Source organism: Castor canadensis, chromosome 4 (genome assembly GCF_047511655.1).
Source record: "Castor canadensis chromosome 4, mCasCan1.hap1v2, whole genome shotgun sequence".
Lineage (NCBI taxonomy): Eukaryota > Metazoa > Chordata > Mammalia > Rodentia > Castoridae > Castor > Castor canadensis.
The window spans coordinates 4,262,587-4,288,010 of NC_133389.1; the positions used below are offsets into that span (position 1 = coordinate 4,262,587).

Sequence of the window (25,424 nt, forward strand, 5' to 3'; positions counted from 1 at the left end):
TGGGTATTGAGGGGGTTGGGGGGAGAGGGAGGGGGCGGAGTGGGTGGTAAGGGAGGGGGTGGGAGCAGGGGGGAGAAATGACCCAAGCCTTGTATGCACATATGAATAATAAAAGAAAAAAAAAAGAAGGAAAACAATTAAAGTTCTAGCACCAAAACTAAAAAAAAAATTACCAGCTGATGGAAATATACTAATACCAGCAATATGAGACTGTTGAATACAGCCAACCTGTCATTGCCATTTAAACATTATTGTTTTAACATATTTAACATAATTTTAACTTATAATGTAAATACCAGAAGAAATAAATTAAAACACAACCCTTAATCTGAAAAGCTGTCCAAATGAAATGCCCATCTTCCTAGAAATATGCATGTCTTTGTGCCTTTATGCTCTGAAAGAACATTTACTGGTCACTAACTGCCTGGGTTCTACACCTAAAAGGGAACCCAGACCATTAATGCTACCCCTTCCTGGAGAATTCGTCCCACAAGCATAGCTGATGAAAAGAGTAGGTGGCACTGTCTATGAAAATTCCCCCTCCGTGGACACTACAAATCATTCATGCATCTCTTTTACTCACACTTATCAAGCATCAACCAATAGGCAATCAGCATTCTAGGCAGCTTTGGTATACGGGTGATCAAACAAAAGTTCCCACCTTAGGAAATAGAAAAACTAGTGAAAGATACAGACAAGAAGCCTTCCTGACTGTTTTTTCTCCTCCTGGCAGCAGGAAGAAGGGCACCACAGACATCTGCCGGTGGGCGCAGAGGTCTTCTCACAACCCTGAGAAGGAAGCATGAAATTGTAGGAGCATAAAGAATGTAAGAGAAGAGAGCTGGAGGCAGACCATATTGATGAGAGTCACAATTCTGTAAGCCATACAGCCTTAGCCTTCATAATGAAGGAAAAGCTGTTACGGGCATGTAAACAAACTGATGACTTAGCTTACATTTTAATAGGATATCTGGGGGAGGGGGAGAGGTCACTTAGCTGTCTCTTGCAATAATGCAGCAGAGAACAGAACTGATCAGGTGTGGGAGAGGTACTTGTGACTAGAGCTAACCATACTTCCAATGCAGTAGATATGGAGTCTTAAAGAAAATGGTAAAAGAGAAGTTCACTGGCTTGCGAGAAAATGAGCTGGCTAGAAGGCGAACGTCATTTTAGAATGTGTTCAGTGAGGAATTTGAGTGGACACCAAAGACACATGTCAGAAAGGAGGATGGCTTTACTCTGGTTATGGGCCAGACTGGGCTAGAAGGATACTCGCCCAGGCGGTCTATCTATGGAGAGCCTGACCATCTAAAGAAATACTTTTCAATTATAAAAATTGCTGTCTTTTACAATATGATTGTTTAATTGACTTGCAAGTACTTATAGTAGCCTGAAATATTTAAAATCGCTTTTGGTGCCAAAAGAGCAATACAGTGTTAACACTGACACTGTACTTTCCAGTAAATAAACAACTTTTGCTTTAACTTTTACTTTAAAAATGTCTTCCATCAGTCCTTCAGGTTTGAAGCTTATAAAATTACTTCAATTTGAGTCATGAATGATTTAACTGATCTATTAAAGCAAATGAAATACAATATCATAAATACTAAGAAAGAGATGTGAGAAACTGTAAGAATTCCAAACCATGACACACTTGTGTCTCCAACCTATACCCATGGATAAGGCAGTGTTTGGAGTGGGCTGGTTCTTCCTCACAGCAGAGGCAGCACAACAACAGAATATCCTGCTAAATGTTGGCTACCTTTACTTCTGTTCCATCATCTCTAAGAAAGTTAGGTGCTCCTCACAGAAAGGCCCATGGGCTTGACCCTGCTTACTTTCCGATATCAGATAAGACCAGGCACATTCAAGATAGTGTGGCCATAAACCTTCTTGGAAATTTCTGATGTGCAATATGAGGATGGTAGCATTTATCTCAATGTGATAATAAGACTATTACTTAGTGTAATACCTGTTATATCATTATCATTCAATTAACAGAGGGGAAATAAGGAACAGACAAAAATTTTAGATTCAAAGAATAGAATAAAGATGTATGCAAACATAATCACAACCTTTTACACTACATATGTAACCAAGTAATTAACTATGATATGAAAGTACGAAGATGAGAAAAACACAGACTCTATATTCAAAAGTTTAAAGGCTGGGTTGTAAAAGCAAGTATGTTACAGAGAAAATGCCAGCATTAATGAGTAAGAAACAAGGTATATTTAAAAATAAACGTAACTGTGGATACACTAAACATTCTCACTCACCATCACAATTTGGAATTTGAAAGTTTTCTCCTGGTTTAAGATCAACAGTGCTGGTCAATCAATATCGTTAAATTTTCCTTGAGTACAACATTAGTGCAACCTGACCTATTAAATTTTCACATATGTGTGTGTGTGTGTGTGTGTATATACACATGCACACATTCATAAAACATGTAATATGTGATATATTCATATGTATAAAGCAGCACGGGTGATTTCTATAATAAGCCCCTATAGCAGATGAACAAATAAAGAAAACCTGAAATAATGGCCATCTAAAGAAAGATCACAAAAAATAATAATCACAATGTATTTCCTTCTATAAGTTCAAAGAATACAAAAATGTGCTGATCTTTAGAGCACATGTCACTTTTCATTAAAAAATATATATTAAATTTCTTGATATTTTACTTAACATACCTTTTTTGTGATTAAAAGTGACCTTAAGTGAACAGTAATTTGTACTAGAGTTTTATACACTAATTTCAATTTTAATCAGACATTTATTTGAGATGGATGAATTACAGATTTTCAATCAGTGCTCATTTCTCCTAATGACTCCTCACTACAAAAACAGTGACACCTGAAGATATTTATACCCTAACCTCAGAAACCAGGGGACAGTGCTAGGTTACGTGGCAAAGGGGAATTAAGGCTATGAACCGGTACTATGGTCCATAAGTACCTTTGTGAATGTGGAAGAGAAGGAGAAAGAGATGGTCAAAGACACATGATGCTAAATGAAAGTTCAGAGAGATGCTGGTGCTGGGTCACAGTGGATGGAAAATGGAGCAAGAGTCAACAGCCAACAGCCAAACACTGCACAAGCCCTAGAGAAGCTGAAAAGAGAAAGAAGAAAGATTCTTCCTAAAGGCCTCAAAAAAGGACTGTAGCACAGTATGCAAATACACATGCCATTAATAATGTTCTATTAGATGCAAATGTATCCATTATTAAACTGTCTAAAGCTTGGTTTCTACTGCTAATTCTCCTAACCATTTCTGATCACTTCCTATTATTCACTATGGCCAAGTTTATTCTCAACTCTTATCCTCTAAAGGTGATACTTTTATTCATATGCATTTTTTTCACAGGTAAAATTCATTTTCTGGGCTTCACGCATGTCTTTGTTGATGAGTCTAAAATATCTATCTCCACTCACAACCTTTCTGGGGTGATATTTCTTCTCTAAACTGATGATACTTAGCACATGTCCAACACTCAGTCAGGGTCTTTCCTCACTAATGATCTCCTACAGACTTTGTAATTCTGTCAATATTACCACCTTCTAAATGTAGTAATCTTATCCTCATGCTCACAAGTCATCAATTGATTCTTCACAATCAATTGATTCTTCATAATTTTTCTCCAGCAAGACCTTGTGTTTTTCTTTCTACTTTAATTACCTAGTCCAAACCATTATGTCTGAGTGCTTCAAGTCTTTCTCCACTGCAAGTCATGCTACATACATCCAGCACCATCTTTTGTAGACATGTTGATGCCACTCCTCAATTCATAATCCTTTTATAATTCTTTTCCAAATTAGATAAAGCATCAAATTTTGAGCAATCAAATGCCATTCCACAATAGCTACTCCAGTTTCTAGAACATGTCCTCAAAAGAGAATGTGAAGTGACTGCAAAACTACTATGATCCAAATGAAAAGCAAGAACAACATAAATAACCAATAAAAGTAGCATAAATATTATGCAATAATTAAAAGCAAACAACTGCTCACAGATTTTTAAAAGGAAAAAAATATAATACATAATATAACTTTGTATTTTTATGTTTTGACAAATATATGTAACAACCATACATATGAAGTAAAGCAAATAGCCCTAAATTCGCTGACATGGAATTTTGCATTAGATAGTTTATATCTTTGCCTGTCTACAATAAGTATGCTTTTGAAATTAAACAAGCAAAACAATATGATATTTCATAGTTTGCAAAGTATTTTTGATTCCTTTATGGCTCCTTAACATTCCATGAGTACACAAAGCAGTCATTATCAGCTCATCCTGAGAGAAGAGGGAACTGGGGCTCGATGAAGATGAGTAACTTTGACTTTTTCAGGAAAATAAGGCAAAGAAGCTGAAAATGCAAAAGGAGAATTCATACCTAGTGACCTCTTATGCAGAGATCTTGCCATCTCTCCAATCTCCTGACTAATGAAAGATTATACTTCATGCAAAAATAAGAAAAAGTAAAATAATATGATGAGCACACAAACAAAATCATTAGATTATATTAGCTACTTTTCAAAATGATTATTAATTTTCCCAGCTAATAAGTGACTGATGTAGCAATTGATATAGCATAGAGTTTTAAACATTCACAAGGGTTAGGAAAGGGCATGTAATATATTATAAGAAAATACATAACTGAAGAGAAAAACCAAAAGTTAATGGCCTGTATAAAAGGTCAGACATAAATAAACAGAATGCAATTGTTATTTAAAAGGATTATGTTTAAAAGTAACTACAAAGGCAATAATCATTTCTAAAACAGCCACCAATTCAGATAGATTACACTGGTTCTATTAGAAACAGTATATGACAAAAGAGTTATTTACCTTTGAAGTGTTATGATTTGTTGTCATAATGCAAAATATCTTATACTAAACAATATAAAACAAAACCGAAATGCAGTACTAAAGGCTCCATCTATGTAATACATAAAATGAAATATATGTCATCCTAAATACATTTGTGAACAGATTCCCTTTATACTGTTTAAACCATATCTTTAAGAACAAAAATTTCCATCCATTTTTTTATATACTAATGAGCATGTTAATTTAAATAAGACATAAAAAATCCTAAAGTTCAAAGGTATCAAATCTATCAAATATTTTACCTTTCAAATAAAGAGAAAAAGTGTTTGTGACCAGGTAAGATGTGTTTACTTCAAAATTTATAAGTTAAAATGTGTTACCTAACATGTAAAAATTGTAGTTCTCAAACAAAATCTTTTACCAAATCATTCCTAGGCTAAAGTAACTATGTCTCTCATTGTTTCTCAAATATCTGTTAGCATACTTCCTAGGAATGCTATCATCCTTTCAGTTCATGGGGAATCTACCACTGCCACAACTGATATGCACCCTAATAAGCTTACAGAAAGCAACTTGATTCAACAGCAGACTATCCAAAAGGTAAAATTTTAAATACTCAAAAATCCTTCCAATACTTTAAACATATTAAAATATTTTAAAAGTGTTTTCATACATAACTGTGCTACTCCATGAAAATAAAGGCTGTTAAATTTATTGAAAATCCCCATGAAACAACAAAACTTAGAAAATTTTTTATTCAAAAGAAACAAAAACTTTTCTAATTCCCACACCTCTCTCAAGAGTTTAATAAGCTACTGTGTTCATAATAAACTACAAAATGAAAATGCCCCAACCAATGGACTCCCAGAAAGGAAAATAAGAAAAAAATGACATGAGAAATGTTTATGAATGATTATAGCACTAAAAGACAGACATGAGCCAAAAAGACATTACAAGCCACACTCACTGAAAACTGTCCAAAGGAGTTCAAGAAAAAAAACTTTTGTCTAGAGATACTTCAAATCTTCTAATGGTAACAAAACAGTAAGTAGTTTACTTTTCTTTCAGATATTACCATGAGAATGCAAGGTGCTAGCACTTCTAGGACTGATTTTTACAAAAAAAAATCATCTGAAAGTATGTATGAAAGAATTGCCTAGAATCTATCTTCATGCTAACACAGCACAGGGGAAGCACTCCAATCAAGACCTGGAGCCAAAGAGACCATAGGCTGAATCTGGCCTCACTCATAATGGTATAAGGACATTTTACATGGTGACAATTAAATAAGAAGTATGGTCAGGGTTTACAGTAGTACCTATAGCATAGGAAATACTCTACAACTGTAAGTTTGCACAGGTGTTGACCATTAGGAGGAGGATGGTAGGAACAGGAGGAAGAGGGTACAGGGACAGACACACACACAGTAGCTAGGAACTGGTAAAATAGACTCTCCCAGTGTAACTTTCATCGTTCCAGGATAGGAAGATCTTCCTCTTACACCCATGCAAGGATTTAAAATTAAACAGCAATAAAATTAATCATTTCAATGAGAGAATTCTATGACTCACAGAGAGAAATAAATGTTTAGCATAGATTATCAGACACAAAACCACAATTGTAACAGATACACACCACTCTAACCTCAATTCAAAACTGAGAAAACTGAGTCAGGAGGGGTGGCATGAGCCTGTAACCCCAGTAATTTAGAAGAGTGAAGCAAAAGAACCAGAAATTTGAAGCCAGCCTGAATTATATCATGATGCCACATGATATACATGTAAAAGTATATCATATATATCATTTTATAGTACATAAAAGTAAACACTGGAACATTTTGGGATTAAACAAAACAATGATTATAGGAATATCTATCTGCATATGGATAATAGAAGACAAAAATTAAAAAATTTAGAATGTTGGTGAATGGCTATACTCTCAACTACTTGGGAGGTGAACATCCAGAGGACTGCGATTGCAGGCCAGCCAAGGCAAAAAGTTAGCCAAATCTCATCTCAAGAAACCACCTGGGACTGATGATCCATGCGTGTGGTCTCAGGTGCCTGGGAATCATAGGTAGGAGGATCTTGGTTTGAAGTCAGTCCTAGGCAAAAAGATCATATCTGAAAAATAATTAAAAGTTTAAAAAGACTGGGGTATGACGCAAATAAAGCACCTGTCTAGTGAGCGTGTGGTACTAAATTCAAACCCCAGTACCACAAAATGGTAATAATAAACAAAAGAAGTAAATTCCAAGATGGCGGCTAGAGGGAGGAAGCAGAAAACGTGCCTCCTAAAGTAAAATCTTGGAGAGATGCTGGAGACACACCATACAGGAAAAACCACTGAGGAGAGGCAAAACTTTGACTCCTCCAAAACTCCAGCCTGCACACAGCATCTCCACTTCACGTTAAACAAAGAAACCAGGAGGGATCCCACCCGGCTTGAGAAGACATAGACCACAATGTGAGCTAAGCAGTATGCAGTACTCCCACAGACAACCCTGGGCCAGATCAGCATAGCCCCCTGGGCAGACCAACCCCCACCCAGGGAAAAAAACAGAAACTGAGTAATAAGCAATAACAACAAAAAAGACATGTAGCAATGAGGGTGGGGCACCCTGAGAGCTGAAGTGGGGGGAGAGGAACCCCTCACAGAACTGTAAATAAACAAGCTGGGCCGGAGAAGGCATGAGCGGTGGCACACGCCCAGCAACCAGGAGCAGGAAAGCTTGTAAAAGTGGCAGTAGGAGGAAAATTCCACAAGAGAGGGGAGAAGGCCCACTTCCCACATGAACTGTAAATAAACATGGCAGCCTGAGAAAGCTGGTACAGTAACACCTCCCCCAGTATAGTTGGAAAGGGGAAAGCTTATAGCAGCAGCTCACACACAGGAGAACTCAGAGTAAACCAAGCCTGCAGGGCCAGGTGAGTGTTAAGCTCACACTGAGATCTGCATAAATAAAGGCTCCAGCAAAAGCAGGCTGACAGCAGCAGGCAGGCAAGCCACAGCCGCAGACAGCCATTCACAGAACTGTCTCCACCTTTTTTTTTTTCTTTCCTCTCTCCCTACCTTTGATGAGACAACAACCGAACTACACCTGCATGCTGAAAAACTTACTGAAACTGTATTGCATTTGAACTTGGGACACTTTGTGGGGTTTTATTTTGTTTTGTTTTATTTTCGTTTTTCTAGTCTTTTTCCCCTTCCATGAGACAACCACAGAACTACTTCTGAGGCACCATCTCCAGGATTGGAGGCTGAGGGATGAACACCAAAATTAATAAGACTGAAACTTTATCTCATTTGAACATGGAGATATATATATATATATATATATATTCATTTATTTATTTTATTTTATTAATTTTTTATTTTAATTTTCAATCCTCTCTCTCTCTAATGCCTATTCAGCTTACGGTTGATTAGTACACTGTCTCTCCCTGTTTATATCATTGAAACTTTTTTTATTTCTTTGTTTTGTTTTTTTCTACTTGTATATTTGTTTTTCCCTTTTCCTTTAACTTCTTTGCTTTCCATCCCCTCTCACCCTTCCATTCTAAATATCACCAGTGCTATTATTACAAGCTAGATAACACTTAATTGCACACAGTATAGGGACAATAACAACACCAAGGGCAATGACAGGAAGACTGAAAAAACAGGGAAATCAGATTCCCCACAGCAAAAAATTAGTACAGGAACCAGAGGGAAATGAAGAAAACGGACACTCAGATCCAGACTCCAACAAAATGAAGATAAACTATACCAGAGAACCCAATGAAGCCAACAAGAATAATCTAAAAGAAGAAATACAACATGTACTCAACAAGAATTTCACAGAGATGATACTGGCCAACCAAAATGTACAGGGGACACTCAAGAAATTCCAAGTCAACAAAAATAGAGAATTTGAAAAAGCAAAAGAAGAAATAAAGGAAACCATAAAAGCACTGTATACACACCAAAGTGAAACAGAGAACACAATTAATAAAGAGATAAATGAACTCAGGATAAAAATAGACAATATTAAAGAGGAAGTGACTCAGGATATGGAAAACCTCAGAAAAAAGAACAACACAGAACTGCAAAACAAAACAGAAGGCCAATCCAGCAGAATAGAACAAACAGAAGACAGAATCTCAGAACTCGAAGATGAAATGGTAATTAAAGGAAAAACCAAAGAACTATTAGTTAAACAACTCAAGACCTGTGAAAAGAAAATGCAAGAACTTACCGACTCCATCAAAAGACCAAACCTGAGAATCATGGGCATCGAAGAAGGAGAAGAGGTGCAAGCAAAGGGAATGTGTAATATATTCAACAAAATAATAACAGAAAATTTCCCAAATCTAGAGAAAGCTAAAATAATAACAGAAAATTTCCCAAACCTAGAGAAAGCTATACCCATACAGATGCAAGAGGCCTCCAGGACACCAAACAGACCAGATCAAAATAGAACTACTCCATGACATATCATCATTAAAACAACAAGTTCAGAAACTAGGGAAAGAATATTGACAGCTGTAAGAGAGAAAAAAACAAATAACATACAAAGGTAAACCCATCAAAATCACAGCAGACTTCTCAACAGAAACATTAAAAGCAAGAAGAGCTTGGGGAGAGATCTTCCCGGCAATGAATGAAAATAACTTCAACCCCAGGATACTCTACCCAGCAAAACCTAAAAGGTAACACACATGCACAGGAAATTAATGTGAGTCAACTCCCTGTATAACTATCTTTATCTCAACTAGCAAAAACCCTTGTTCCTTCCTATTATTGCTTATATGCTCTCTTCAACAAAATTATAGATAAGGGCAAAATAATTTCTGCCAGGTAGCAAGGTGGTGGGGGGAGTGGGAGGGAGTGGGGTGCATAGTAAGGGAGGGGAGAGAAATGACCCAAGCATTGTATGCACATATGAATAATAAAAAAGAAAAAGTTCTCTAGAACACTTCCATAACTTTATAAGATTCTAGTTGACATAAAAAACAAAACAAAACAAAACAAAATAAAAAGTAAACTAAAGATGATTCAGGTAAAAGGCACAGATTTTTCAAGTAAAAAATTAAGTCTCCAAAAATAATTGTGGTTAATAAACTAAGGCTCTTTTCTATTGAAGCATATAATTCTGGTTAGTCTTTACTGATTAAATGTGCAAGAGCTAAAAACACACAAGGTGTTTATGTCATGGAATAAAACATTAATCAATAAATCAACAAAAATGGGATTTCCACTTTTACATAACTTTTTTTCTAATTTCTTCCCCAAGAGTTTATGCAAATGAGATACAATGCCAAAGATGTGGATGAGGGATTATCAACCTGACTCCAAGCCTGTCTAAAAGGATCCAGGAACAGCTGACCTCAGGGACCAGTGATTCCACACTTGACCTGAAGCCTTCTAAGAAGCATCCTTGGGAAAATTCTCTGAGGAGCTTACCCCATGCAGTGCTGTGCTATCAATGGCACCATTCCCAACAACAGTACAGACAAATCTAGTTTAGGGGCAATCTGGGAAAGGTCAGCTTTTAAATTATTGTTTCAATATATTAGTTGTAAGCAAAGGTAAACAAGTTACAATGTATGTGAAAATGAACTGAAGTACTGGTCGTTCATATACAATCAAAATGTTTATCCAACATATGTTACTGAATTCTTTATAAATAAGAGCCAAAATCTGAAAATTCAAAATCATACAATCTACTTTTGAAAGCATTTAGCAGGAACATACCATTATGAGATATCTGTGTATAGAGGAATGCTTTGTATCTCATATCAAGGTTTATGGAGAGTTGACATAAATATCTTCCATGGAATACAATTATATGGAAAACTAGAATAACAATAAAATGTGAAGTAGTGACAAAATTGTATAACATAGAACTTATTCTGTAGAACTTATTTTGATAGGAGGCCTATCAAAAACATGCCATCTTGGCCATCATTTCCAGCTATGGGGATAAATGGAAAAGTATCAATTAAGTGTTCTGGCTGAACTGCTCTCAAATAATAACTGGTAATAAAAGAAACTGTAAAAACAAATTGAAATAAGGACTTGGGAACTTCTTAACACTTTTATTAGCATGTAACAGTTGTCAGGGGTGTTTCACTGTGACATCTCCATATATGCACACGATGTACCATGATTAGACTCACTCCCTCCATCATTCTACCACATTCCGTGTCCTCAAAACAATCTCAGTAGTTTCACTGATATATTTTTATACAAGAATAGTACGTGAACAACATTCACCTTCCTTCACCCCCTCTACTCATCCTCCCTCCTCTGGCTAGTATGCCCTGTTTTACATTCTTATCCTTCATTTTTAAATGTACGTTCATTGTTCAAAGGGTTTCACATGGCAGTTCTCAAATGAATAGATTATCCTGTACTAGCTAATTTTTAAACTCTAATAAAGTAAATGAGCTGGTAGAGTGGCTCATGTGGTAGAGCACCTGCCTAGCAAGTGAGGGCCCCGAGTTCAAACGCCAACACTACTAAAAAAAGTCAAGATTCATTTCCATTCCCATTTTTAGTTGCTTTTATATCTAAACCAAGATGTAGTAATAATACTACCTTAAATAACTAATTATTTAAGTTATAAACAACAAGAGAGAATTGTGAATTTAAGTAGAAGAATGAAGTTTTCCCAAAGAGAAAAGAAAAAACAGGACAGGGATATTCCCTTGGTGGGTAGGCTGCCATGTTGTTGACTATGTGTTAGCTATACTTACCATGTTAAACCGAAGCATAAAATTTTCTTTGTCCTTAGATATCAAATGTGGTTTAAGAAGACATGTACAAGAGCAAAGTAGGCAAGGGTGGAGTGGAAAGGCTCAGCAATATGACAACCAAGTGAAGCACTCCTCCATTTCTCAGACTTTACATGAATACCTTCAGTTGATGAAGGCCAAGAATGAAAACCCTGTGTGAAGCAGGTAAAGAAGATGGGAAGTGACAACCCACATGCTGCCCCATAAACTGAGTCATGATCTTATGGCAAGGAAAAAAATTTCCAGTTCCTGGGAACTGGGTTAGACCAATCCCTGCAGCAAATACTTAGCTTTATTCCTACAGTTACACACCCTCTCACAAAAAAGCAAAAATACAAACAGAAATACATACATATATCACAGTGGCTCCACATCTGAGCAAATTCTGACTGATTTAGAAATTATAAGGTGAAATACCTGTCTTCTTGCAATCAACAAAATGTATGAAATAACAGCTTTTAACTCACACTACATCATGCAAAGAAATAAAATCATGTTAAGAGATCACTGTCATGTATATGGTTATCTTTGGATCTATCTTCCATGTATGAGAGAAACATGCAGCTTTTGTGTTCCTCATCCTGGCTAACTTCACTTAACATGATGCCCTCCAGTTGCACCCATTTACCTTCAAAACGCATGTCATTATTCCTTGTGGCTGAGTAATACTCCATTGTGTATGTATACCACATTTTCTTGATCCATTCATCAGTTGTAGGGCACCTGGGTTGTTTCCAAAGCTTGACTATTGTGTATAGTGTTGTGATGAACATTGGTGTACAGGTGTCTCTATCATATCCTATCTTAGTTCCTTTGGGTAGGTACCCAGGAGCAGTAGGTACCAGTGGATCATACGGCAGTTAGATCTCTAGCTTTTTGAGGAACTTCCATACGGCTTTCCATAGTGGTTATACACAAAAACAAGCATGATCATACACAAACTCAGATGTAGAACATGTTTGTAACAAAGTGGAACTACTCTATCGAACTAGCGGAAAGAAGAAAAGGAAAAGAAAATGTTAAAGCATTAGTAACATCACATAACATAAGATGTAAAGGTTGAGGATATAAGGATGTGTACTGAAAGCTGTTGACAAATGGAGTGAGGGGAAGGTAAAGGGGTAAGGGAGAGTAATGGAAGGGGCTGAATGAACCAAAGTAAGTATACCCACAGTGGGCATACACTGAGACATCCCTTTTTACATCAACTTAAATATTAAATAAAGAAAACCAGAACTGTAAAATAGGTACAGTGGGGGTGGAGGGAGTACTAGTAGCAGGGGGGAGGGTGAAGGGAAGAGATTAAGGTGACAGTGTATGGTAGATGGACTTCATATACCTGTATGAAACAGAACTAAGAAACCTCTTGCAATTGCTTTAAGTTGGGTCGGGACGGGGTTGAGGGGGAGAGACAACCGAGGCAATGTAAATAATGTACGATATAAGTTTAATCAGAATTGTCACTATGAATCCCCCCATATCATGAATATATTCTAATAAAAATTTATTTTAAAAAAAAAAACAGAGATCATTGTCAGACAGCAGAACAAAGGGGCAGCAGCTGTAGGTGAGCAGACCCCTAAGTGAAAGAGTTAAGGAAGAGTACAGATATCAGGCAGGTGGAAAACACCAAGCACGGTGAAAGAGGAAAGACCTCCTAGAGAGGTCACAGAGGACTCAATTCTCAATGAGCACATTACAGGTATAAGGAAGCAAAGAAGGATCAGACAAAAAAAAAACAGAAAAGATCAGAAGAAACAGTGCTTGACCAAAAACAGGCTCTCCTCAGCCAGACCTCAGAGAACTGAGAACACCCACAAAACACAGGAAGTTCTGTCTAAGAGGAGCTTTTAGGCCTGGCCTGAGCTGCTCCACCAGCATGAAACTTTTATAAGTAAATTAACTGCATCCCAGAACAAAGCTTAGGAATACTTACTAAAATACACAATTAACGACAATAAAGTAAAACTAGTCTCAGAAGTCCAGCAAAGAAGCAGCAGGCATGCAAGAATCAGGAAAGTATGGCCCACAATGAGGAGAAAATCAGTCAACTAAAACCGAAAAATGAACAAAGAGCTGTTAAAACTACCACACAGGAAGTTAAAGAAGTATGATACATACCATCTGATCAAACTACATGAAAACCATATTTGACAAGACATATCTAGAAAATATAAAAACCTCATACTCTTATTGGGTATAATAATTTAAAATAGACAGGATTCTTTTGGTTTTTGGGATTACAATTATTAACTCGGGGGTTGCACACTTGTTACACAGGTATTCAACCACTTGAGCCACACTTCAAGCCCTTTTTACTTTTAGTTATTTTTTAGAAATAACTAAAAAACTGGTCTTGGACCACAGTCCTCCTATTTATACTGCCAACATAGCTGAGATCACAGATACAAAGTACCACACTCAGATTACTAATTGAAATGAGGTCTTGCAAGATTTTGACCTGGGCTGATCTCAAAGGACAATCCAACAGATCTCTGCCTCCTGAGTAGCTGAGATTACAATTGTGCCCCACTGTCACCAGCCTCACAGATTTTCATAGATCCTTCACCAAGAAAGATACATGAGGCAAATAAAGTTCAGCAGGAAACAGTCAAAATTATCAAAAAATGCAGGTGGAAACCAAAACGGGATTCTTCAACATATCTAATAGGAATGCTAAAATTAAAAGGACTTACAAATGAAAGTTTTGAGAATACTGGAAAAAAAGATACTCCCAAATATTTCTGGTAGGGACATAAACTTGTACTATACTCTAGAAATCTTAAAGTCTGGAAATCTTAAAACTACTAAGCAAATACTTAACATAAACACTGGCCATTTTACACTTAGGTATTCACTCAATAGAAATGAAAGGCTAGACCTACCTAAATCTTGCATATAAATGTTCACACCCTGATAATTACCAATATCAAAAAACTAGAAATAATGCAGATGCCCATCAGAAGGGGAACATGGACGCAAATATATGAAGGAACAATGCAAGTGTATTCAGCAATAATAAAGAATTAGCTATTAATAAAAGATGAAATTGATGAAACCTAAAAATAGTTAAGCTGACATGAGTAGCCAAAAAAATGATCACCAACCATACAAGTTCATTTACACAGCATTGTAGAAAGCTAAGTAATAGTGACAGAGCACACCACAGGTTGCTTGGTGATGGGAGAAAGTGGCAAAAGGAAGGAACGCAAGGGAAAACATGGAAATTTGGGGCAGGAATAGGAATGTCCATTAACTCACATATCAAGTTATTATGGAGGTTATACACAAAGCTGTATGTGTGTGTTTTAAAACTCACCAAATTCTACTTTTAAAATATGTACATTATTTCAGGAAGTCAATAATACTTCAATAAATGTTTTACTTTTAAAACAGATTAAAGATGACTTTTTTTTTTTTTTTGGCTGTACTGGGGTTTGAACTCAGGGTCTCATGCATGCTAGACAGGTGTTCTACCACTTAAGCCACTCCACCAACCCTTTTTCGTGATGCATCTTTTCAAGATAGGGTCTCTCGAATTATTTCCCCAGGGTGACTTAAAAACAAGATCGTCCTAATCTCTGCCTCCTGAGTAGCTAGGATTATAGGCATGAGCCACCAGCACCCAGCCTAAAGAGGACATTTACAAAAAGATATCAATTGCTGAACAAATATCCATGACACTTGAACTAGAAAATATTTCAGGCATTATAAATTCATATAGGAGAAATAACTATGCAGTTCTTCCTAATGTTATTTATCGCAGCACATTTTGATTGGGGTTTTAGAGTTCTACAGTAACTGAGAAGTCAACAGGTTTTTTTAAACAAGTATAAATGAGACATTGTTTCTTCAATATATGAACTGTACGTATACTATTATGGAAGGAGTAGTAAATATCTCACAAAAGGAGAGATGGTGAGAATGTCAAGCAACCATTAGGAAAAGCCTTTCTCGAACTGTAACAATTTAAAAGTTGGAAAAGTCTATAACCATACCACTCTACGCCCAATCTTGTCCGAAACTTGGAAGAGAAATTTTAAGTGACAAAAACGTGCAGAGAGAAGACTGAAAAAAATAGCTTCTAGCTTTCTCATTTATTTGGTTTCCTTTATACACTGGTGGCGGAATTTATAATGTATGCACAGTTTAAAATGAAACAATTACGAAAAATGAAATAAGTAGTTCATAAAACTTTAAAGTGAAAAGAACTTGAGTTTTCAAACACAAGAGGCAATCAAGGACGGGAGATGAATTTAAGAGCCAGAGACACAACTTTATAGGGTGAACAGGTTAAAACCTAAATTATACTAAAAAAGGATAATTTACACACAGGAGTTGAAAAAATACAGTAAGCCTGCTTTATGGCAGATTTAGTATGAGCCATACTAAAATTTGACCAAGGACAATCAAAAAAAAAGCAAAACTGCAGTCCACAGCTCAGCTGACACAGAGAAGCTCTCAGTCTGTTACTATCAGTTGTGTTTGAGTAACGTGTGCTCTACTGTGTAATTACCCTTAATTTTGTGAAAATCTGCCTCCCAAAAGCAAATGGTACCCACAACGCAGGCCCAAGTTGCTGTGGCTAATCTAAACGATAAAATGACCGTTTGAGATCGGTTGAAAGGCACACGTCTCTACTGGAAGTTGGGCAGCATTATGGTAAAAATGAATCAAGCATCACGTTATTCAAGATGAAGAGCATGAAGTAAGAGCCCACTTTTTGGTGAGCAGTACTAATGTGTACAACAATAATTTTGTGACAATAATGTAGCCCTCTCTATGTGGTTTTCAATTGTGAATGTTCAGGTCTACCATATACATAGTATAGGAAATTTAACTAATTTTAGCTACTTAATTCTATGCATCCTGAGTATTCGTGATTTTTCCTCAATGACAGGATATATGGACACTATCCCCAAGGATATAAACTATACCCACGGATACCAAGGGTCTACTTTACACACAAAAACTATTATCAGGATCTAACTGCAGAGAACTACTTAAGACTTCTGTGACAGATGTAACTTTTATATTATATAATTTGTTCAAAAAGTCAAAAACCGATAACAATAAATAGCAACAAATGGAAACCCTCCGGAAGAAAACTGATTTCACAGTCTTCTGTGAAATTGTCTAGCTTAAATTGTCTAGCTTCCAATAAGAAAACAAAATACTGAAAAATTCAAAATGGCAGAAAAATATGGCCTATTGAGGGAAATCAATTAACAAAAACCTGTTCCTGCAGATCCCACACAATGGATTCCTCCACAAAATACCAAAACAATTAGGGTAATAAACATGTTAAGTTAAACAAAGGAGAACTTTTTGAAATTGTTTTAAGAAGGAAGGACTCACAGAGGGAGTGAATTTAATTGGGGTGTATTGTATGCATGTATGAAAAAACCACAAGGAAATCCCTTTGTACAATTAATATATGCTAATAAAATTATAAGGGAATGGTGAGTCAACAAATAGAGAATGGATTTTTACACATATGAAAGAACTAAATATAAATTTACTGGAACTTAAAGATAAAATAAGTGCATGAGAAATTCATGAATGGAACTCAAAAGCAGAGCTGAAATGGAAAATGAAAAAAAAACAAAAATCAGTGACATAAAGAAAGATCTTTCCACTCCAGTCTGAGGAACACACTAAAAGAGAAGGATTAAGAAATGAAGAGGGAAAAGAGGATTGGGGAGAGACATGCAGTACCTCAGAAAAATGTACATCACCATCAAATGTCAAGCAGAAATCCAAAAAAGAAAAAAATAATAAAGAATATAGAGAGAGGACAGTGGCAGAAAAAAAATGAACCTCAATGAGCACCAAAAGAATAAACTCATAAAAAGATCCATACCTAGATTCAACATAGTCAACACAAAAAGACTATCATAGACGCAGTAATAGAAAAGGTATTCATTCATTACACACATGCTTAATAAGATTAACAGCTAGCTCACCCTCAGAAACTACTCAAGCTAGAAGGAAATGGGAGTCAAAGTGCTGAAGGAAGGAATCCGCAAAGATTCCTATATCAGCAAAAAATCTACAAATGAAAACAAAATACATACAATGACGTACTCAGATAAACAAAACTCTGAGAATTCATTTGTACCAATTTGTTATACAAAAAGTATTAAAGATAAGTCCTTCAGGATGAAATTGAATGATACCAGACAGTAACTCCATTTGATAAGAAGAAATGAAGAACACCAGTAAAAGTAACTAAGTAAATAAGAAGGCAGCATAAGCATACCTTTTGTTTCTAGCAATTCTTTAGTCCTTTCTGGTGAAAAGCATCAAAATAAAGCAGTAATTATATTTATAATTTTTAGCCATAAAGTGTACAAATATACAATCTGCACATAACATAAATACATGGAGAAGAAATGAAGCTATAAAGAAGCAAAGCCTTTGTACATTATCCAAATGAAGTTGTTATTCAAAAAACTACATTGTCCTAAGTTGTTTACTGTCATTTCCCATGGTAACAATAAAGAAAATATGAATACATGAAATGTACATATATGCATAAATTATATAAATATATGTAATATATACACAAACTCATATGCACATAACTAAAAATTGAATTAAAATTATAAACAAGAAAATACCCAGTTAACACACAAAAGAAAGCAGCAACGGTGAAACAAAACAGGCATAAGGAGATGTAGAAAAGCAGCAATGAAACAGCAGGTGTAAATCCTGCAAGTCCTACTTGTCAATAACGACAGTAAAAGAGACAGGACTAAACACTCCAATTAAAAAGTAGAGACTAGAAAATTAATCTTTGGAAACATGACCCAACCACATGCTGTACAAGAGAGATAAACACTGAATTTCAAAGCTGAAATAAGTAGAAAATATAAGGGTGGTAAGGATATATCATGCAATCAGTTAAAAAAAAAAACATGGCTATACTAGCATCTTAAGAAAAAGAAGAACACTGAAGAAAAAAAGGACACTTTACAATGACACAAAGAACAATACACAAAGGCAACATAACCCTCAAATGTTTTTCTGCACCTAACAACAAAGCTCCAAAATAGATGATGCAAAAAACTGACAAAAATGAAGGGAGAAGCAGAAACTGAAACAATAAAACTTGCAGACTTTAAAATCCCACTCTCAGCAATGAAGAGAATCTATCTTACATCTATGTAAGGTAAACATGGAAAGATAAGAGCAGAAGATGAAGATAAATAAGAGGGTACAGGCATCTACAGAACATGACCCACAATAAAAATAATTTCAAGTACACACAGAATCATTTCCAGGACTAGCCATATGTTAGCAAATAAAATAAGCATCAATCCATAACCAACACTGAAATCATACAATACATTTCATTCTTTTAAATAAATGTAATTTCGAATGAAATTAGAAATCTGTAACAAAAGAAAATGTGGGAAATTATTGAATATGTTGAAATTAATGCTTCCCATTAATGTTTTCAATAAGGCAACATTACTTCAAGAAAAAAAGGATGAGGACATAATCAGTTATAAAAGATATAATATTCTTCAACAATGTATTAAAATAAAACAAGCAACATGTGAAAAGTATTATATAATTTGGACAAAAAAGATTGAGCCTAAGAATACAAATTTGGCTTAATATACATGAAATAATGTATTCTATTATTAGAAAAATGACAAGCCCATATTATCAACTCAATAGACCCAGAAAAAGAATTGGATAATTTTTAACACACCATCGCAGAGAGAACAAGAAACTCAACAAATCAGATTTCTGCAACCTATGAAAGGCTAACCTTAAAAAACCCACAGCAAATATCATACTAAATAGTGAAAGACTGAATGCTATCTCTCTAAGATCAGGAACAAGAGAGGCTGTATGCTCATAACATTTCTAGTCAACATTGTACTAGAAGTTCTACCACTATGCAAGACAAAAAGATAAAGCCTTCCAGACTAGAATGAAAATGTAGATCTATTAACAGATGATACAGTTTGGTGATATTTAGAAATGAACTTAATAATAAAAAGAACTGGAATAAACACTGAAACTACAAAGCATTATTAAAAGAAACTAAAGAAGACAAACAAAAAGAAATTCCAGGTACATGGTTGAAAATACATTATCATTAAAATATTAACACTTCATGAATTAATTAGTTTTCTGTCACTGTGATAAATACTTCAGAGAAACAATTTAGAAAGAAGTAAGGTTCATTTTGGGTCACAGTGATTTCGGTCAAAAGTTGGCTGGGTCCATTGCTTGGAAACTGAGGTGAGGAAGACTATCAGAGATACAGAAGCATTTAGCAGCAGCTGCTTACCTACCTCATGGATGCCAAGGAGAGAAAACAGAGAAAGAAAAGACACAGGGGAGAGAGAAGGGGGAGGAGGGCTGTGAACAAGATATGCTTTTCTCAGGAACAATCCCAATGACCTACTTCCACCAACTAGATTCCACCTCCACCATCTCCCAATACTGCTGTCATATTACAAACACATCAAGCAATTAATCCACTGATTTGAGTCAGAGTCCTCATGATCTGATCCCATCTTAATGACTGGATCCACCAGCTGGGGACCAAATAACAACACATGAGGCTTTTGGGGGACTCTTCATATCCAAACCATAACACTTCTATGCAAAATGACCTCTAGATTCAGTGCAATTTCTTGTCAGAATTCCAGTCTGACACTTTGATGAAAATAACACAGTAAGTGTAAACATTCATATGGAAATACAAGATATTCCAAAAACCTAAAACAATCTTAAGAATACATAAAGATGGATAATTCACATTTCTCACCCAACAAAGTGACAATAATCAAGAAATGTGGTACTAGCATAAAAATCAAAGTATACTTTGATGGAACTGAACACAAGGTCCAGAAATAAGCCCTTACACTCAGGCTCAATTCATTTTTGACAGGCATGTCAGGACAGAATAACACATAAAAATAGTATTTTCAACAAATGGCACAAATACATAGTCACATAAAAAGAATGTAGGATGGACCCCTTCCCATAATATATACAAAAAGTAATCAAAGTGACTCAAGGAGCTAAATGTAAAACTACTAAGTGCCTAGAAAAAAAAGAGTGACAAAATCTTCTAGGTTTTAGATTAGGGCATGCTCTCTCAGATATAATGACAAAGCATAAGAAACAAAAGACAAACAGATAAATAAGACTTCTCCAACACTAAGAATATTTGTGCTTCAAATGATACAAATCAAGTAAATAAAAAGACAATAGAAAGAATGGAGCAAAATATTTGCAAATTCTTTATCTTCATGCAGAATAAGAAATTCAAAACCTCAACAATAAAAAGACAATCCAAATTTAATATAGGCAAAGGATCTGAATGGACAATTATCCACTGAAGATATAAAAACAGACAGTAAACACATAGGAGTTGCTCAAAACCATTATTCTTCAGAGAAATCCAAATGTAACAGCCACCGTGGAAAACAGTCGAGTATAATCACAAAAACTTAAACATACATTGTCACATTACCCAACAACGTTACTCTTTGGTACACACCCCTAAGATCTGAAAACATATACATAGAAAAACATTAGCACAAACATTTAAAGCACCATTAGCCATTATACTATAAAAGAATTCAGATACCCGTGAAATGATGAACAGATAAACAAATGATACCATATCTTACAATGCAGTATTAGTCACTCATGGAAGTGACTCACGAAGATACATGCTTCGTGTAACATGAATATTGAAAAAAATATACCAGATGAATGAACTTGAACACACAAAAAAATATGTATAATTCTATTACTATCAAATTTCCAGATAAGCATGAATGCACCAAGTTGACCAGTGTTGATTTGAGTATTCGTTTTAAATTTCACACATCATGTATAAGGAAAGGAAGAAATTAAAAGTAAACTATAATATGTTTTGCATGTTGTATGATCATAGGCCAAAAATAATGCAAAATTATAAAGTAGGTAAGATGTAGTAGTTCTTAAACAATTCAGGAATGAAATTCTCAACGATAACTAGAATTGTTCAGATAAAGAGGACATTCCAGGTAGAAGGAAATTACTAGAAAAAGTAAACCAAATTGAAAACATGAGGTATGTGCTTAGGCCACAGCACAGATTAGGGCAAAAATGAGGCTGTGAAGGTCTTTCATGGACAAATTATGAAGGACTTTGAACACAGTTGTAGGAATTTTGAATAATACCCAAATTTTCCTTTTAAAGAAATATAATGGAAAATATGTTTAGTAAAAAAGTGTGTAAGAAACAAAGATAGCTGCTCACTGAAAGGAAAGTCCAAAAAAGTGTGTTCCTAGCACCCACATCTTCATACATATAATATCCTCTATTAGAAGGATCTAAGACTCCTTGGCAAAACTACTGATCCAAGGTTTGGGATATCTTGTAGTACTAGAAATAAGAAAATGCTAACAACAATTTAGAGACATATTGAAAGAATACAGAATGCAACAGGGACCAGTTCCCATTGACCATTTTGGGGGAAATGTCAAGAGTAAAATATTCCTTGTGGAAATAAATCACAAGCAAAATAAGAATCCTTGAGTGTCTATTAGTAGAAGCCAAAACAAACAAATAGAATTTTTAAGTCTTTCTCTGCTAATAAACATGGATTCAATGACATTTGACAAAATAATAGGCCTGTATTCTCCCAAGATTAAATCATTAGTACTTCGTCTCTCAACTAGCATAGAGGGGAATGCATATTAATAACGCTTTACTTTCTTCAAAGAATTTGGGCCTTTCTATTGCTTTGCAACACTGCAAAAGAAGGATGAAGAAATTTCATGCCATCTAACTTTCACAGGTGGCAATAAGATAATTTGTTTCTCCAGTTATTTATTCTCTTATTTCTTTAATTTTCACCCCCTCCTGGAACAAAGGAAAAATAATGCTTCCTATAATTTGGGATTTTACTTCCCAAATAAGATATTAAAACTTGGTCAACTGTTCTCCTTTTAACCACAACACTACACAAAATGTCATAGACCCACATATTATTAAACAACACTATGCTTTACATTCACACTGAAATAATTCAAAAAACAATAAATTCTGAAATCTGTGGGGTAGCATCTCAATCAACTCATGAACTTTTTTTCTGATCCATCTGCTATGTTTCCTCTATTTCTTTCAATGTGCCTCTAAACTCTTCACAAGCAATGACAAGAATAAAGGAATCCAAAAGGAAGGCATTTCAACTAAGGTTATAACCACTAATGCAGTAAACAACCTGCAATAAGTGACAACTGGAGGACTTTAACAAAAATAGCACAGATTGTTTTTTTTAAATTCTAAGAACTTACAAAACTAACACAAGCCACACTCACCACAAGTTGATAAAATGTAGGGGCAAAGAAAGGTAAGGAAAGGGTGGAGCCATGAAGAGAGGAAACGAGAAAGGAGAGGGCAAAGGAGGCCTGCACACTCAGAGCTCTGATATTCTTCCGGCTGGGCATAATATTTTGCAAAGTAAAACTGACTGAGATGGAAGCTATTTTGCATGGTACAGTGGAAATGGCTAACGAATGAGTGTTGTGGGCTGAATGTGAGTCCCCTGCCTCATCTGCCACCCCTAATGACAGCAGCCACCTGCTGTTTTATTGTCACAGCTGGAGCCAGTTCACACTCTTGGTGCTGAGCTCTGCCCAAGAGCACCAAGCTCTCTCCTCGCCTCATTACTTTGATGAACTTTTTATGGTCAGCACCCATGAAGACCTCATCTAGGACTCTGCACAGACTGGCTTCAGGGAAATCTTTCAGTTACACGAGGTGGTGACACACAGTGACACGGACTGCTTGCGTCTGTCAGCTAATCCAGAAGTCACTGTACTATACTTTTGACACGACAGGGCCTACAACAGGTAAAAATGCCATGAAATTCTCACACTTAATAAGGTTCGTTCTTCAACATTGGGATGCAAAGATCATAGGATACTGCTATAATCAAGTTTTTAATGGTACATGTTATTATAGAAAACCTAATGTACTGTTTATGATTACTGCCATAAAATTAAGATTCTTTTTGGTTTCTATGATTCAAAGTCATAGAAAGAACTTTTTTTCCTTTAGCTTCTAAAGTCAAAACAGATAAAACTGAAGCAGAATTAAATTTTACTTGCTTATACAATATTTCTTTCAATTAAAACTTCCTACTTTTTTAAATAAAAATATACAGCAATGATGTCACTGGACTTCAGATTAAACTTGTATTGTGCAATTATCAGGGTAGAAAAGCTGTTAAAAAAAATGATGTCTTGAATAGCAAATCCCTTCACAAGCTTTTTTCTGGTCAGCTAGTCATATACATACCCAGCAGTCATTAGCAATTTGACTGTATTGCAGAGGAGAGAAAAAAATGACATAATTTTGAAATGTTAGCATCATAAAAAATTGAACTCTTAAAATTTACTGTGAAATTATCGAACAGAATTTTTATTATTTACAAATGTAATTTGTAATTTGAGAGAGAGAGAGAGAGAGAGAGAGAGAGAGAGAGGTGATAGAGAGATCGTATTAGGGGTCTGGTTTTGTTTTGTGGTGCTAGGTCAAACACAAAGCTTGAAACATGCTAGGCAAGCACTATCCTAGTAAGCCACATGCCAGCCCTTGGGTTTTTAAGCCTTGGCTGTCCGTTAACTCTTGATCCTCCTGCCAAGTCGCCTGCATGCTGGGTTTAAAGGTGTGTGCTAGGACACATCTTAAATGTATGAAATAATTTATTTTATGTTACTTTCTCCTCAAAGCAAATATATGTTATACAACTCGTAGTTCCACTATGAAATTTCCATTCATCATGAATATTCAAAATATCAATATTTTTGTTAAAAGACACAAGAATGAGACCTTTATTAATGTTATTGAGCATGGACTTATGTCAGAGCTTGTTTCAAATAGCAAAAACAGATGCTAAGATTCATTATATAAGTTTACAAAGCTAAGTATTTTTGAATACTTTCATGAATACATAAAATTTAAAAACAATTATTAAAGTCTTCAATTATGAGTAAGTCTTACTTACACATAACTGATATGAAATGTCAAAAACTAATTTCCATGTCACATCATTTTAATTCAACCAGGAGATTTTTTTAGATAGTGATAACGAACAGGTCAACATGAGAGGAGGTGCTCTGTGTGCTCTTACTTCAATTACACTTGGAGGCAAACTGATCACGAGTAAGATGATGCCCACACTCACACAAATATACATGCCATGTGTATAAAGCAGAATCAGATTTTCTGAAATTTTGTCAAGCTTAGACATTTTCTTTAGTGCATGCAAAACTTATAGTTTGTTAAATATTTTTTAAGAAAGAAAAAGCATTCATTAGTTGTACTTACCATTTCTCTCCGAATCAATCACACTGTATAGGTATGAGGACATAGTTTATCACATTTCACAGATTTTACTTTTCTCCAGCAAATAGTTTACAAAATACAATGAATTTATTTTACATTATGAATACTATGTGATGCCTTCAGTAAATGACTGAATGCAAGGTACATTTAGTGAAATGGTGGTGCTATTTTCTATTTAAGTAGGTGAGCAGTAAGTGCTAATGATATGTTTCTCTGTTCATCAAGAACTAAAAGAGAGCGGAAGGAAATGACGAGGTAATCAAGTGAATAAAAAGAACTAAAAATCAGAATTGAAAAGGAAAAAATGTAATATATTTCAGTTAGAATGATGTAGAGATACACAAGGCTGCTGACGTGAGGATGGAGTTAGCAAAGGAGACTCCTTCTACAAGGGTCCTGACCAGAGATGAAAAAAAAAAAAAAGAGTCC

The 25,424-nt window shown here is 35.3% G+C and overlaps 1 protein-coding gene and 1 long non-coding RNA gene across 7 annotated transcripts in view; one reads left to right on the plus strand and one right to left on the minus strand.

Annotated features, from left to right (window-relative positions):
* Window positions 1–25,424, minus strand: part of Znf407 (zinc finger protein 407) — a 447,403-nt gene that overhangs the window by 266,561 nt on the left and 155,418 nt on the right. The gene's annotated exons all lie outside the window — the stretch shown is intronic.
* The window catches only part of LOC109681066 (uncharacterized), a 38,507-nt gene continuing 36,158 nt past the window's right edge, over window positions 23,076–25,424 (plus strand). For both annotated transcript variants that reach the window (XR_012446973.1, XR_012446972.1), the window contains exon 1: window positions 23,076–23,497. This is a non-coding gene — a long non-coding RNA (uncharacterized lncRNA). The remainder of the gene's footprint in view (window positions 23,498–25,424) is intronic.